The 16521-nt window shown below is 35.2% G+C and overlaps 1 long non-coding RNA gene across 1 annotated transcript in view; it reads right to left on the bottom strand.

The window, feature by feature from the left end:
- LOC116716348 (uncharacterized) overlaps positions 1–15690 on the bottom strand; it is a 31436-nt gene extending 15746 nt beyond the window's left edge. Inside the window, exons 1-2 of the long non-coding RNA XR_004338434.1 lie at positions 15480–15690; positions 8134–8196 (exon numbers count right to left, since the gene is read on the bottom strand). This is a non-coding gene — a long non-coding RNA (uncharacterized LOC116716348). The remainder of the gene's footprint in view (positions 1–8133; positions 8197–15479) is intronic.
- Positions 15691–16521: the final 831 nt, after the last annotated feature.

The raw sequence follows: 16521 nt of genomic DNA, 5'->3' as shown, positions 1-16521 counted from the left end.
AGCTACTATAAACCTACTGTTATTTGAATTTTTCATTTCATTTTATAAAAGCTTTTGAATGTACAGGAGTTAAAATAGAGCATAAATTGAGGCAGTAATCCAGTTTTGGTTTATGATCTGTACAGTTAATCTTATCACTTGGCAACAAGATTGAGTTTGTTTTAAAGCATTTTTCTCCACTTTCTGTTTTGATGTCAGTAAAATAATGTACTTGCAGCAGGAAGGCATGTTTTGTAAGTTAGTTAGAATCAAAATGGATGAGTCTGTCTGTCTGATAGGTGGACATGATCTTGATTACACGTTTTCTCATACTTCTGTGTGATGACTAGGTTGTAGTTGGTTTTTTGTTCTTTTGTCTGACTAAATAGAACAGTATTCACTACATGAAATTGAAGATAGTTTTCTAATATGATATTGAGCTGCACAGTGTTACTTTCAAAACTGGCAAGACACTGGCAAGCATTGCTTAAGCAAAAAAATTTTTTTTTAATCTGAAGATATTAGTGTTTAAATCATCCGATTAGCTGCTGAGTATCTCCTGGGAAATCAAATGTTGCCGAAGCAGGGAAGACTGTTTTTCAGAGAGAGGGAAGAGTGGAAGAGAAGTAAAATGTTGTACAAGCATTTACAGAACACTAAAATAGGATCCTGCAATAACCATTTTAAAATGGTAAATTTCACAGTTGCTTAGCATTAAGACTTATCAAACAAACCACAAATATACTAACTATTTACTTTTCTTTTAGAAAAAAATTATTATATCCATTACATTTTAGAATAACACAAAAAAAATCATGCAAACTAATTTTTGGGGAGTACACACACAGCCACGGTTATTGTCACGCCTGATGAACATAAAAAACAGTAGCATTCAACTTATATGACTGTAAAATTATATCAGTCTGAAATCTTGGAAAAACATCCAATCTTCAGTTTGAGAACATTTATCTAAAAATCCAACAAAAGAAATAATTATCTGGAAAAAAAAACAAAAATAAAAACAAGTAGCCCAACTTTTGGTCCTCCTGCTGTCAATACTTGTGTCAGCAGGACCGCAATTAATCTTCTGCTTACACAAAATTGGGATTATAAAGCATCCTTGCACATTTTAGAGATGCAGCAGGGCAATCACTCAAGGCACAACATCAAGTCCAACTCTGGACAACTCAATAAATATTCATATTCAATAAAATTAATTATTAAGTAACTCATTTTTCAGTAATTGAAAGACATTATGTTGAATGGTTGCATAGAAACTGATGTTTTAAAGCCACTATTTCTATTAATTATAGCAACTAATCAGTTACATATGGAACTAATAACACATGAATGTTTAACGTTTTTAGCTTCTAAGCAAACATCCTAAACAAAGTTAATAATATACTACAAAAGAAAGAGAAGTTAAGTAAATATAAAAAGAAGAATAATATAAAAAGAATAATATGAAAAGATAACTTGTAAAATAAACTCATGAGTAAATGAACAGGAGGATAATTTTCCTAACAACTTTCCTCTGAAGCTAACATAGACACCACAATTAAAGTATTATCAGACCAAAAACAATATATTTTTGTACAGGGATGTGGGCTTATTGAAAAGTATGAGCTCAAACCACTGATATTTACCAATGTTTTAGTGTCAATATTAAGATTTATTTGATGATCTGAGAATAAGATCAGGGTTATGGTTGTTTTTTTGTCTTTTTTTTGTGTATGTTTTCCTGCACCAATGTAAATGAAAGACAAATAGACAATAGTCTTATAGGGTATTATGGACATACAGATTTGGCTTACATGTCAACCTAAGAAATTTGTAAGGGAAACATTTTTTTTTTCTTTTACACTACTCTAGAAATTAGAAACAACGTTATTAATGACAAGTTTGAGGTTTGTTTGAATCACCTTCTGGATTTTTTTGATGTGTTGACAATAATACATCAAATAAGAAAACCTTCCTACAGGTTGTAATAGTCAGCCACCATCATGTTTGAAGTTTCATGATTTGAAAAAAATAAAAATAACTATATCCCAGGTTTATAGCTTGTTAAATTACTTAAAAGAATTTCTGTGAATAAAATAAGAACAATCTGTTCTGACTGAATCTGGATCTTGAAACAATTTGTGTCTGAGTTGTGTCCAACCAGAATCAGGACAAGTGAGGTTACTGAAGAATATAGTCTAGCTAAAATGAAAAAGGTCATCGGCAGCAGTGGGATACGATAAAGGTTACCTCCATCAAATATTAATGGCATCAGAGCTCCTGACAGGACCCCCTTGGTAGACAAACAAGTCCATTTAGCGCAGGGGGTGTTTCAGGAAGCTGTGAGCGTTGTGATGTAACTCTTGGTTGTTGCTCTGATTTGGACTGATCCTGTAAGATTCTCTCACCTTCTGCTGCTTTAATGCAAAGGTTCTGCAAAGCCAAGACAATCCTGGCAGCGTAAGATTTGTTTGTTTTTTTAGATACAGCTTCATTGGATTTCTTTTAAAAGGTCATAGCAGGTGGACTGTGACTTCTTGCCCTTATATTTCCAATATTTTGTATTAACTTATTGATTCAATTTTGTCATCAAGGGGGGTATAAAGGTTACAGCCAAACATACAATTCCTCCCCCTCTCCTACCGTGCTGCCAGTTGTTCTGGAGACGTCATGAAGCCGCCAAACACAATATTTAACTGAATAAATACAGCTTTTAAAAAGCTCCTTTTATTCCCTTTCATGATAATAAATTGGCGGAGCTACAAGCAAAACTAATCTGGAGTGTTACAACCTCCCTGATTAATTCCAAAAATGGATATTTTTAGCTCAGAAAGGGCAAGAACAGCGAACATTGCAATAAAAGATCACAGTGTAGATTCCTACAAAGCAACATGCTCTCTTCTGTTATGAAAAATCTATCAGTAAAAGTAGCCAGGAGTTGCCAAGAAGGTCACACACAAACCTGTACACTGCATAGGAAAAGTTTACAACTTAAGATCAGAACGTTGTGAGATTAGATCTTCAGTCCAGATTTGGAAATCAAACCAAAACACCATGTAAATGTGAAGCTTTATTTTGTGAAATCCATTTCTCACCATAAAAGTGTTCTATGGTGAGTCCAGTAATGTAATTCACACACACTGAAGATTCAGTTGTGACTAGCATTGATACTTTGATCCCACTGGATGTCATCCCTACATTTATCAACATCACTATAACCAGAATACATTACATTGAGGAACTGTACAGTGGTACATGTAACATGTCTTCTCGCCTCATAATTAGTCAAATTTTTAATTGTGAAGGTCTAATTATGCTACAGTGATGTAGTTTTCAAAACCTTATTCTAAGGACAATGTGACACCACCCATACACTTTAAAGTCTGTCTGCTGCTAGTTGGTCATCAAAATGTACTTCAACCAAATGGTATGCATGTAATGGTTGGTAGGGCAAATAAAATGCTGCAGATCAATGAATCCTCTCAGTTTTCAGATGCTAAATTTATTCTGGCTAGGTACAGAGTTAAATTTGCTCGCGAAATAGCTTGAGTGAAGGGAAAGCTAAAGCAGATTGATGCAAATTTAAACCTAAATAAATTGCTGTTTGCAGAGTGGACTCAAAAATGAGTGTCTGCGGAGAGCTGGAGTTAATTTCAATGTCCTTCTGCACTGTTTGGTTGACAAAAAGCATCAGATAGTAAAATGGATTCCCTGGAAATGCTTGATTTTTCTGCTGATATTTTCAATGTTCAAATAAATTGTTGGGCTGAGTGGTGGAACATTTATTAGTTCTGTTTACATTGTCATTTATTAGTTTTGCTCAAAAACTGCTGCATTAGGGCTTTTTTTGGAGCAGTCATGTTTACAAAGAAGAAGATTTTAATAATCTATTTCTAAAAAAAACACAATCTCAGAAAAGCTGCTTTCTTTTAAGAAATTAGCACTTTTTCCAAACACCTAAGACATCATGCTAATGAAGTAAAATACATGAATCTCATTTTTTTGTCATTGGAAAAAAACATTATAATCCATGTCAAGCCCAGCTACCCTGCAGATGCCCTCATCTTCCATCAGCGTTGATCTAAATAATGCATTGTGGTCAGCTAGACAAGTTTGCCTCTTGCTTTGGGGAGCCTCCAAGGCCTTCAGCTACATGCCTGGTGCACTGAACCTCTCTTTACTAAACTCACAAATAAAAGAACCTGTTTCCCCTACCCAGGGCTCCCAGCTCTGTTTTCCTGTTTACAATACTTTCTGCTGCGACTGAGTTGGAAGTTCACAAATCCGCACAGGGAGACTCGGAAAGGAAAAGCTCTGCAGTTCATCGCCATGTGAGGAAGATGAAACAAGAAAAACAAGCTCAAGGAACTTCTGTATGTAATCTCTTATGCCTCTGTGCGCCTCCTCAATTGATGAAGCTGTAAAAACTATGCACATATTTTATCACTGTAAGGCAAGAGTGTGTAGGGGAGGGGGCGTTTGTTTGCATGTGGCGGAGACGAGAAGCGAGGGAGGATTTGTAATATCACCACAATATTAGAATGTGAATAATGCATATAATCTACCTTTCAGTGTGAAATAAGACCAGCCCATTAAATGAAGGCCCAAACTGAAATTGATGATAAGCATCAGAACAGCAGAGCAATCCAAGTGGTCTCTGAGCAGTTAGATGAAGCTGGTTGCCTGCAGATGAACACGCAGTGAATGACTTTCAGTTTATTATTGTGTCAGGGACTACATTAACTAGGTGCAACGTAGGAAAATTAGAAATAAAAAAGAAGAGCAAGTCTGTTTAACTTAAATGTCAGAAAGAAAGTACGGGAAAAAAGAAGGATAAACTGCTGAGGCAGTGGCACCATTTTCAAATACACATTTTTGTGGGTACAAAAATGATTCAACTTCTCTAAAATAGTAGTACTTCAAACATGAAGTATGTCAGTTGGGTAATTACTGTTTTTTTTTTTGTTTTTTTTTTACCTACTGCGAATAAAATTCCTTCACATTAATTAAGTTACTTGGCATGCTCGTTACATCAACCTCACAAATTCCCATGCATTGGTTCATGTAGTCGGTGATTTTATTTTCAAGGTATAATGCAAAGATAAGGAAGGTTTCCATGTACGAGTTAAGGAGAAATGGCAACATGGGGAAATGAGAACAGTGTCCTGTTTACATGTGAATCAATAGCGTTACAAGTCTAAATTGTGAGATGTATCCAGGTGACCCGGGGGAAGAGGAAACCTGGATGAGGCTGTATAGGAAAGAGGAGGCAAGAGATTTCATGAGAACAGGGTGTTATGTTTTCATAAATAGAATCTGCTTTTAAAAGGGGAGAACATGGTGCTCTCTGCCATCTAGAGCAAAAGGATGTGATATAACATAAACATAAAACATAAAAAGAGCTGGCTGACAAAACACAGGTATATTATTGCAATATTTAACGGTACATGAGCAGACTTTATTCAGACAAAAGCCATCAATGTTTTATCAGCAAGTTTCAGAGGCAGCATCAGTTTCTTTTATCAGGTGCCAAAGACATCAACAACAACCTCTGTTGGTCTCATAAAATGAGTGAAAAACTCTTTCAGCAAACCTTTATCCATAGTGAAATCTGAAAAGCTCACTTTTTCTAGCTTGTCCAATGAATGATTTACTGAACAGACCTGTTCTTTTTGATTTCAGTGTTTTAGTAGCTACATTATCCTCAAAAAGAAGCATGTCCAACTGTACCTTTCTTTATTTGCTGATAAAGAAGAGAGAAGCTCAGACTTAGCTGTCTTATTTTGTTTTCCAAACTTCCTCATGAAAGGAGCATCCTTCAAACAACAACAACAACAACAAAAAAGACACTTATTCACAGATATATCAAAATGTTGCTAATGGAGACAGCCAGCATCAAAACACTTATTTTTCACATTTTTCTTTTGTAATTGTTGTAAAACTTTACAGTTAGCACAACATTTGGTACAACTGAATGTGCCAAAAGTGTCAGAAGATTGTATTCATTTTTAAACATTTCTGTCCGATTACCTTTGAAATGTGAAAGGGATGGCTTGTGGGGATAACCTCTGTGCTCTACTGCCCAATGTAGTTTTTCCAGGTAATGTTTGTCATATTTAGACTAGTCTTTATATTGTGGTGACCCATGTTGTTGGTCATAATGTCAGCTCAGTAGCAAAGAAAAATGTGCTATTATGCGTAAATAAATGAAGTTTTGAGTAAGTAATGCAAATGCGAGTAAATTAAGTCGTCAAAAGTTGATTTAGTTTCTGAAGGGCAAAATACTTTAAAACCAAGAAGGCTTGAGGTGAATAATGGGAAATTATTTTATGAGGTAAATCAAGATTTATTTCTGATATCTGATATTTTGTTGAAAGTCGAGTTCAGTTTCATCATTTCTTGCCAAACATGTAGAATGAAAACAACTTTTAACAGAAACTGTCTGACTAAAAGCAGGTCATTAGTGTTCATAAAGCCTCATGTAACCTATAAGCAATTCTGCGAAGAAGAGTGGGCCACACCAATGTAAAAGAGTCAAAGCCACTTAATGCAAATGTTTGATAGCAGTTGTTGACACCAAGGATGATTTTCCAAAAATAGGTGAAATTACTGCATTTTACATTTACTCAGTAATCTTTTGTAGGATATTGTGGGGAAAACAAGTGGAATCTGTGCTCTACGTTACCAAGCCAACAACAAGCCATTGCAGGCTGCATTGCTTTCACCTGAATTTGAAACTGAGCATCTTTTTCTCAGCATGTTTTCTGATCCCTACATCAGCCAGGATTAGCATGTGTCTTTTAAAGGACAGAGTTGGGCTTGCACCAAAGCATTAATTACTCATAAATCTCATTGTCATTCAGAGATGGTTTTGATACCTCTGTTCAAAGCAGCAGGGATTGTATTGAAATTTAAAATTAAATAAAAAGAATGTTAAATCCCAGTTGATGGTATTCACTAGGCTGAAGATGAAATATTAACACACACAACCTCCAGGCCATGATGGCTATTGGATTGGCAATAAAAGCTATCTTGGCTATTTTAAACGGTTATAATTGGTATGAGAGAGATGAGTTATGGCAGGAAAGAAAATGCAATGAGAATTTTCACAGATAATATGTGATCACAGTTCAGTTTGCATTATGTTTGGCTTATTACCTCAGATTTCATTTTACACTAGAATGAAATGACATCTTCCTTTAGCTTCATATGCCTCACCATCTGCTGTTTTTTATGCTGAATTGTTCTTATTTTGCGCTTCACTCCCACGCCGGCCAAAACTGTTTAACTGCACGTATGTTTTTCACAGAGATGAAAAGATGAAATGGATAAAAGCCTTGTACACAGTCTGTACTTTATGGCATGCTTTCACCAAAACATGACTCCAATAAGCCTAAACATTGTCAGTATAACTGTTTTTGATTAAAGGAGAACATGCATGAATAAAAAAGCCAAACCTGTATGACCATAAAGCCCCGTAACTCTATTGTCTTTCATTTCAATTGATGCAGAAAAACATACACAAAAAAACAAAAAAAATAACCTTCCACATCACTCTGCAACCTATTTTAGTGTAGCATACACACCTGCCACAGATTTTTTGGGAAAGGTTAAACAATTCCTTTGCACAGGTCCTGCAGCTTTCCAATAGCCATGACTATCACACAGTGCAGCAATGTTTAAGAATCAAATCAACTGAAATTTTCCAGCAGTGACCCAATAATAGTATTACTTAATCTTTTGAGACCCTGTAGTGCATTGATAAAGCTTCACTTAACAATATGCTGGATACTTGAAACTGATGGCTTGACCTACTTTTCTATCAATTTGTCTAATAATTGACAGTGATATGGCACTGAAATTCAATTGACCAGACAAATAGTTAATATTTAATAATATAAAAAGAACAAATAGACAGTGGCACTATTTGGACTTTTTAACCATTAGTGCATGACATCAACAAGGAATAACCACCAAATGTAATTAATCTTAAAAGCTATGAGAAAAAAAAACGTTTTTAATAACCAAGAAAGAAAGTCCAGTTGCCTTCTTTTGAACTACAGAAGCTATTAGAATCTTCAAAATACTTTTCTGCTTACAAACTCTTAGTATTTTGATACAATTTTGTAAATGTTAATAGAATACAGGAATTACCAATTGTTCAATTTGTAGACATCCTCAGGGAACTTCTCCGGTGCAAACACCTTGACTGATTCCCTAGGGGGGAGAAACAGGAAGGAATGAGGAGAATGCAAATTGCCCTGGGGGGAAAAGCTGCTAAATAAACGTGCACATGGCTGTGTTAAGCTGGCAAAGGACAGTGAGAAGGATGAGGTGGGTAGCACGAGGAGCTTTGGCACTCTCAAAGCATCTGACATCAGTGCAATGGGAAAGCTATGTATTTATCCAACACCACAGCCACACTGGATACTGTTGAGAACACCTATCTAATTCTGTGTTCAGTTTATATCAACACACAGCATCCAGGTAGACAATAAGGCAACAAAAATCCACTGTACTTTCGGTGCAGGCGCCTTATGCTTGTGCTGTGCACCAAGCTGTATGTTAATATCAGCCCACTGCCGAAGGTATCTCAGAGAACTGTCTTCTCACAGGTCAAGCACAAAGAAACTGCGGTAATTGGGGGTTTTAATTTGAAAAATTTAAATATCAGTTCGGCAGCAGCGTCTCTTTAGAAGAATTGATCAAAGTGTGGCAGGTCCAGTGGCAGGTCTTTTATCATCACAAAACTAGAGACCTTTAAGCCTTGCTGAGTAAAGTGACCAGTCTTGGAAACACATGTTCCAAGGGACACATTCATGAGTAGGATTAACTTTGGAAAAGCTCAAACTTCACAGTAGTTTCCTCATAACAAATATGAATAAAGTATAACTCTATCTGGAGATATTAACCAGCTGTGCAGTTGGAAGTAAATGAAAACTGAAATCTTGCAAACAGACTCTTAAATTTTCCTTCAAATGTGAGACATTGCTGACTGTTATGTGGACCTTTTTTGCAGACAGTTGAGGTGTAAAATATTGATTTAGATTTTTTTGTGACCCTGATTAGTTATTGAAAACTGTGAGTAAATTTTTAGGGTTCCATCCACTCCAGGCAAGATAACAACTCTCACCATGGTTCACTGGCAGTGTTGGAAAGTTAACATTATTAAATGTAAAAGTGTTATGTCATTTTATACCAAAAATAAAATCATTTCTATACAAATATTCAGGAAAATATGTTGACAATGTAAAAATCACAACACCACTCAAATTAAAGGACTTTATTGACTTTGCCAAGTTAAAGGACTTGTACATCAGAGCTCTGCAACAGAAAATGTGCTCTTTGTAACTCTTATCTGCCAGAAGAATGTGGTTTTCTCTAGTTAGCTGAAGGGACAGGAAGAGTGCAAGAGTTAAACAATCTCAACATATCAAGGATTTTTTCCAAAGGAGGAAGGGCACAAAAGAACCACAGCCAAGCACGAGGACAGAACGGTGTATTTCTAGAGCAAGCTCAACACCAAATAATATTTCCCAGCATGGTGCTCTGAGGGTTAGACGTTGCAAACTTCACTGAAAATAATCATTGTAATGTTTTTGATGAATTTTACAGTACATACACTTTTCTAATAGCTTTAAGTTTTCTTTTTTCTTTATCTAACCAGGTTGTTTCGCTCTATAAATCAGGCAAAATTAAAATGTGTCTGAATTGTTTTAGTAGATTAGACTAGATGTAAAAGTGGCACATTATCAAAGCATCTGTACTGTTGGAACACAGAGACCAGGTGGAAACAGGATGCTGGTTATTGCACAGGAAATTAAATAGCTTAAGAAAATTGGTTCAAGTCTTGTTTTACCTACAGAAAATAACCTATTTTTTCTTCCCAACAAAACTCATTACTGTGCACACTCAATAAAGGGAAATACCTTTCCACCTCCTTCCTACCTGCCTAACGTAGCGTGTTATTAGTCCTAGTTTGACTGATAACCTTACTTGTTTGCCTTTTTTATGGTAGTTTTTTTACAAAATCATTATACATATCATCATCGTGGTTTAATTAACATCTCTGTTTAGCAAAGCTTTGCAAACTTTTCAGCTGAAGTTTTCAAATAGGCTTTCTGAAACTCCAGCAACTTTCAGCACTGCCAAAAATATAAATTTTATAGCTTTCAGAGTCAGCAGAGGCTGGTGGATGAGGTTCAAACACAGGGGAAAGTGGCATGGAGCAGGACTACAACAAGGCAACTTTGAGTTAAATCTTAATGAATCTTTTTCAAGGCATAAAAAAGAATAAAAAACAAGAAGTGTTTGGAAATCAGACACTTCACCTGAACACCAGGTACATTATTATACACTCAGGGGGTAAAACTCAACACAGTTTCTGTGTAAAACAATTATACATATAAGCTGATAGCATGTCAGTGGTGGTAACCAAGCTAGAGTAAAAATAAAAAGATAGCTAAATCAGCCAAAACCTTTTAGTGATTCTGAAAACTATACATCCCTACAATAGACAGTGATCATGCTAATTAATAAAAATAAAAAAAAGACAAAAACAACTATATGCAGTAAAAGTCAAGCCTACACTATTTATTCATTGTTTCAAGAGAAATATTTCAAAATGAATGCATGGCTTTGACAGATGAAGATGCATCTAATGTTTGCAAATATGTTTAAATTAAAATGGAAATCCTATTAAAGATTTCTTGGGATTTTAATCTCTATAAAAAATGTCCCTCCCCTACTAAAAAGAAGAAGAAAAAAATCATCAACAGAGCATATGGAGCAGAAAATTAGATCAACCTGAATCAGATTTGTTACAGAAAAATCAATTTAACTTGAACAGATTTTCATTAAAAAATAATAATCAACCAACATACAGCTTCCCTTTTTAGTGGTTCTGCTTTCACAAGTTGTATCTTTAAATGTAAGACTTTTAAAATAAAAGTACACTGTAACAAATTGCCCTGTATTTTTACAGTAAAATGCTGGCAGCAGGGTTGCCAGCATTTTACTGTTAATTATACAGTACCCTTACTGTAATCAACTTTACAGTATATTACTGTCACAAAAGAAATCTTTTGATTACAGCACATTGCTGTTTTTATCAGATTTACAGTAGACTACTGGCAGCTGTGTTGCCAGTATATTACAGTTTTTCTATGGTATCATTACTGTTGAATTCACATACAGCTTACTACTGTAAATTTCCAATACAAAATAGAAACATAAAAAAAACACTTAGAAAATGTAAGTTCCATCATGTCAACCAACATTTATTTGGGAAAAAAAAAGAACCAACTCAAACATTGACTCATATACAGTCTTTAGTGGCCACATAATAAAGAAGAAGGTTTTGAAACGACAACGTATGTGTGCCTTAAACCTAAACCTTTTCTACAAGAATGTTGAGGGTAAACTGCCCAAAGTAAGTCGTATTCTGGAAAAACAGTAAGAAAATCACCATCTATTTTGTAAAATAAATTTCTTAACTGATTTAAAGAGTTTTTGAATAAAGCATGAATTGTGGCCTTTTGATTAGTCTGAAATAAAATAAGTATGAAAGAAATTATGAAATAATCCATTGTACAACTCAGCACACTACTTTTTCAATACAAAATACTACTTTTAGTGGAAGTGAGGAACAATATGATGCAACATAAAACAAATGAAACATTTAACTTTCAATCTAAAGCATAGAAAAAAATTGCAAATTTTAGTTTGATAAAAATTTAAATGAAACATTTAGACTTGAATTTCCTTTAGGGCAAAATCAGAGCTCCAACTTCAAATGATAAAACAATGAAACAATATTTGACAACACACTGCCAAGATAAGTTAAACATTGTGCCTGTACAGTCAAAATTACAAATTACATCTGAAGAACAGAAAGTGGGAGCCTTAACAAAATTTATGCTATAAATTAAAAGAGATGTCTAAGATTATGCTGACCTTGAAACCAAAATAAATCTCTCAAGAACACTCCTGTTCAGGGATAAGTTGCCTTCATGCCTGTATAGTTTTTTGTTTGTTTGTTTTTGCGCAGAGGGGCAACAATATCTATAGCCTGGTTAGAAAGTTCTCACTAACCTATATGAAATTCCACTCAAAGTCCATGAGGTTTTTTAGCAGAGTTGAAACACAGGGGTTGACAGTGACCGACTTCTTTTGAACAGTTTTTCCTGTCCTCTTGGAGACGATCTTGCCACAGCTGGCCTTGGTCCCTCTTTCAGGGTTGATATCAAGAAAGTGCCTGAAAATGCAGTAATTTCAGATTAGCATATGATGCTTAAGGAGTCAGGGTCAAGATATATCAAATAATGTTATGCTAGCTTCCTTATTACAGCATGACAGATTAACTAAGCTAACTTTCAAACAGCTACAGTCTGCTTAAAAATGACAACTGCATGACAACATCTGACAAATAAATTATGCTCCAACTTACCGGATTGGCTCATAAAATGCAGGATTCAAATGGATAGTCCTTGTAAAGAAAATTCTAGAGGTTGCTTCCACATGTCACAACGACGTGACTTCTTGAGAAATACAGTAGCGTTCTGTTTAAAGAGCCTCCTTGCCGTTGAATCTAACATCATTCCCAAAATGCAATGCTACTCACAGTATATTACAGTATTTTATTAAAAACAGTAATAATTGCCCAGAATGCATTGTTTTTCACGGTGCAGTACCGTTTTCAATAGAAACAGTATGATACTGTTCAGTTTTGGCCGTTTTTATACAACAATTTGTTACAGTGTAGTCTTCACCGGAAAAGCCGATGTGAGGAATCAACTCAAACAAAATGGGGAAAAGAAGCTCCAAAACCCAACATTTTGTGAAACAGACAATTTATGTATTTACTCTTGTTCTTTTCCCTATGTGCTTTGACAGCCAAATGGATTGTTTACTGTGTTGCCATTTAAGCACTTTAATGGAAACAATACTGTTGAAACATGTTTCTTCTATTGTCACCATGATAATTTATGATCTAGATAGACATAAAAGACTAAATTGACAATGACCCGACCCTGTGTCTATATTCAATCATTAATGCAGCACATCTATGATTTCATATAAAAACTTCAAAAGATAATCACTTTGATTGAAGCATGTTTTTACCTAAGTGGTTGTGGGACATGTGCTTTGACAAAAGCTTGTTGTAATGTGGACAATATGAAGGATACACAAATAAAACATGTTTGTCAATTTGAAAAAAGCTTCTGACTGATTTGTCCTCAGCAATACTTTAAACAGAATGCGCAAAACAGATGAGAATGGAACAAAAATTGCATTGTGTTTGAAAGGGCCTGGTCAAACAACACCAGGGATGTTTCCTTTTAATCAGACAATGCAGACTGCAAATTGGGCCTTTGCAAAGCTATGCTGGCACATGTTCCGTTTACTCCAGTCTTTTTCAGCTGAAAGAGGTTATACTCGCTGTCTGACTGAATAAACAAAATACAAACAAAAAATGTGCCTGTGTGTCAAAAAACCTTAGGCTTTCGGGGTAGTACTGGGAAAACCAAATTTATCAATAACCAGATTTGTCAATAATTTATTCACAAAAATGCTATGACAGGTTTGACATGTCAGCAATCTAATAAAATTTTCTCAGTTTTTACCGCTAGTAACTAAGCGTCAAAGCCAAATGAGCATCCATCTCATGAAAAGGTAGCGAGCACACATCATTTTAAGCACTTGTTTACTTCAGTTGTGTTGGGGCTTGTCATTTGATCTTCAAATATAAATTAAAAAAAACAAAAACATAACAGACAAAGAAAGTGAGCACAAGTTAGATTAAAACACAGATGAAGTGTGATGTTGTTGGGGACAGAACACTGACCAGAATTTATATTTACTCTTTATGGTTTAATCCACTAAAGTGGACCACTGCCTTTTTGCAATTCAGTATTCATAAATTCACCTATTCACAGATTTTTCTGTCAAACATGACTTTAAATTGTTTTACAGTTTGTCTTCCTTTAAAGAAAGTCTATTTTATCAAGAAGCCAACTGTTTTCGGTTTAAAATAATAGGTTGTTGGGTTCTGAGGTTGAATAATCCAAATATGGTAATCTCTGCCAGTTTAAAGAAGTGTTCCTCCAAATACTTGTTTTGTTAAAGTTCATGGTGTCTCTTGAATATCAATTTAAAAAGTTACACCCCTTAGGTAGCATATTATCTTTGCATAATTCTAATTTCATACATCTTGTCCAACTGCAATGGAAACTACAGTGAAGTTCATGTTTGGTTCTGTACTGTAGACTCATTTTCAACGATACACAGCAACAATCACAATACAGACTGCAGGGCTTCACCTAAAGCCTCATAAATCGGGAGAGTCTTCACACTGAAGCACTGTGCTAGTTTATCCAGGAGGAAGGTCTAACCAGCTCATCACACTTCAGAGTGCTTCTGGGATTAATCTGCTTCAGCAGATTGCAAAGGACATTAAAGGACAATTCCCTCTTTAGGTTCTCATTTTGTCATGTTGTACTTCATTTATTCCAGCACTAAGTGGTGTAAGTTCATCTCTGAGCATCTATACCAGTACTTATTTGACTTTTTCCAACAATCATTTATTTTCTGTCACATGAGTATCTGGATCAAGTTGTGTTATAGTTTGAAAAACTGCAAAACAGCACGTTTTAAATGCAGTTTTAGAAAAACCTGTGCACATTTGCTCTTCTCTCAATTGGCAATAGAAAATCAAATAATGACAAATTGGCTGGTTATTTAGTTTTTTTGTTTTTAATAACACCAAAAACAGGAAAAGGAAAAAAAAGCTTGGCTTCTTCTAATTCACTTTTAGGTCCAAAAGAAAAACACAATATGGAAAAAAGTGCATCAGAACAGGATTTAATTGTAATATATTGGTCAGGTTTACATGACCAATGGTAATTAGCATTGGCAAACAACAAACTTTAGCTTGATCGATCAATCGCCACAAATGATTGATCAATCAGGACCAGATAAGCCAGTCAGACCAATAGACAAATGAATAAGAAAACAGTTTAAATAGAGGTTTGGATAATTGCCAATGGTCCTGTACTAAGAAAAATAAACTAATTATGTCCAGCTATGTCCTTTTCTATCCAAATCTATGACATCAACACATAGATGTTCTAATTCATTGCTGATTCTATCTCCAAAAAAGAACAGAGTTACTAAAAACAAACTGGAGACTATTATTATCCAAAGAGCTTTTCATTACCACTGCTATCGATCTGTTAGTGTAGATTCTGGGGTTTCAGGCTGTGTTGGATGACAGTTTCTGATGAATGTGGTTAAAACTGAGAGAGAGAAGTTCATCTATTATTTCTATGTAAACAATACAACAGTCATGATCTCTGATGTGTTCTTGAGAGAATGATTTACAAGCATCGACTGAACTACTTCACCAGACTTGTGTGTATCCAACAATGTGCCACAAAATGATACAGACACACACACAAGCAGGCCCACCACAGCCTGGCTGTGACCCTGTTTGAAATTACCTTTTCGTGATCCAATTACCCCCATACTGCAATCAGCAACGTCTGTCTTTTTGTTTCACCACAATTTCTCTTCTGTTTTTGTCCTCTGTGGAGTATCTAAACAAAGAATCCCTGACCTTGTCTCCCATTAAGATATTGCGATCCAGCTGTGCAGAAACCAGCGAGGCTTCTTTAACGGTGAGGCACAATTACTGAACAATTCCCAGAGGAAACTCCTAGAATAAAAATAGAAATTGGAGGCAATCAGTGATCTGCTGAAGACTGTATTCAAAAACATTACATTTTTTGCAACAAACTTTACAGCACCTGTACTTCCAGCAGTGTTGTGTTGTCACAGTAAAAACTGTTTTATTTTGCACTTCAAATGTTTTCAGTGCAAATATTCACACATACAGTATGTGACCAATGTTCCACTGCCATTTCAGAGATCCTAAACATGGAGAAGTATGATTGGAAACTGGCTTGAAAAATGAAATCTTGTATGAAAACTTGAATGAATGACATTCATACTTATATGAAAGTGTACTTTCCACTAGCTAGCCCAAGTAGCCGCGACCTGACCCCAGATAATGAGAGATAATGGATGGATGGTAAAAAAAGGCTGTAAAACTGGCAAAAATAAATATCCTGTAACTTCAGAATGATTACGGGTTGTTTGCCATTTTCTGCTTCTAATGTTTTAATCAAATCTCTGATTTTCTCTCAACTGAGTATTTGCAAAAGCCACAATAATCAAACCACCAAGAATAATTTACAGAGTTTTGAAGACTCTAGAATAGGAAACCCGTTTGAATACACCTCTGTCAGGTTCTGCTGAAATGAAATGTACTTAAGTTTAAGAAATTTTATGAAGCTCTATTAATTAAAATGAATGCATAAATGTTTGCGCAGATGTTTTTTTTTTTCCTCCCTTATGGCTCTAACCAGTGGAACTCCTGGATTCAAACTGGGGACAAAACAGATGTGATCTTAAGTTTTAAAAAGAAGTCAGATGTGATCATAGCTAATTTACCATGGCATGTTTATTTGCTTATTGTTGCTA

Source organism: Xiphophorus hellerii, chromosome 3 (genome assembly GCF_003331165.1).
Source record: "Xiphophorus hellerii strain 12219 chromosome 3, Xiphophorus_hellerii-4.1, whole genome shotgun sequence".
In the NCBI taxonomy this organism is placed as follows: domain Eukaryota; kingdom Metazoa; phylum Chordata; class Actinopteri; order Cyprinodontiformes; family Poeciliidae; genus Xiphophorus; species Xiphophorus hellerii.
This window is presented reverse-complemented; position numbering and strand designations above follow the sequence as displayed.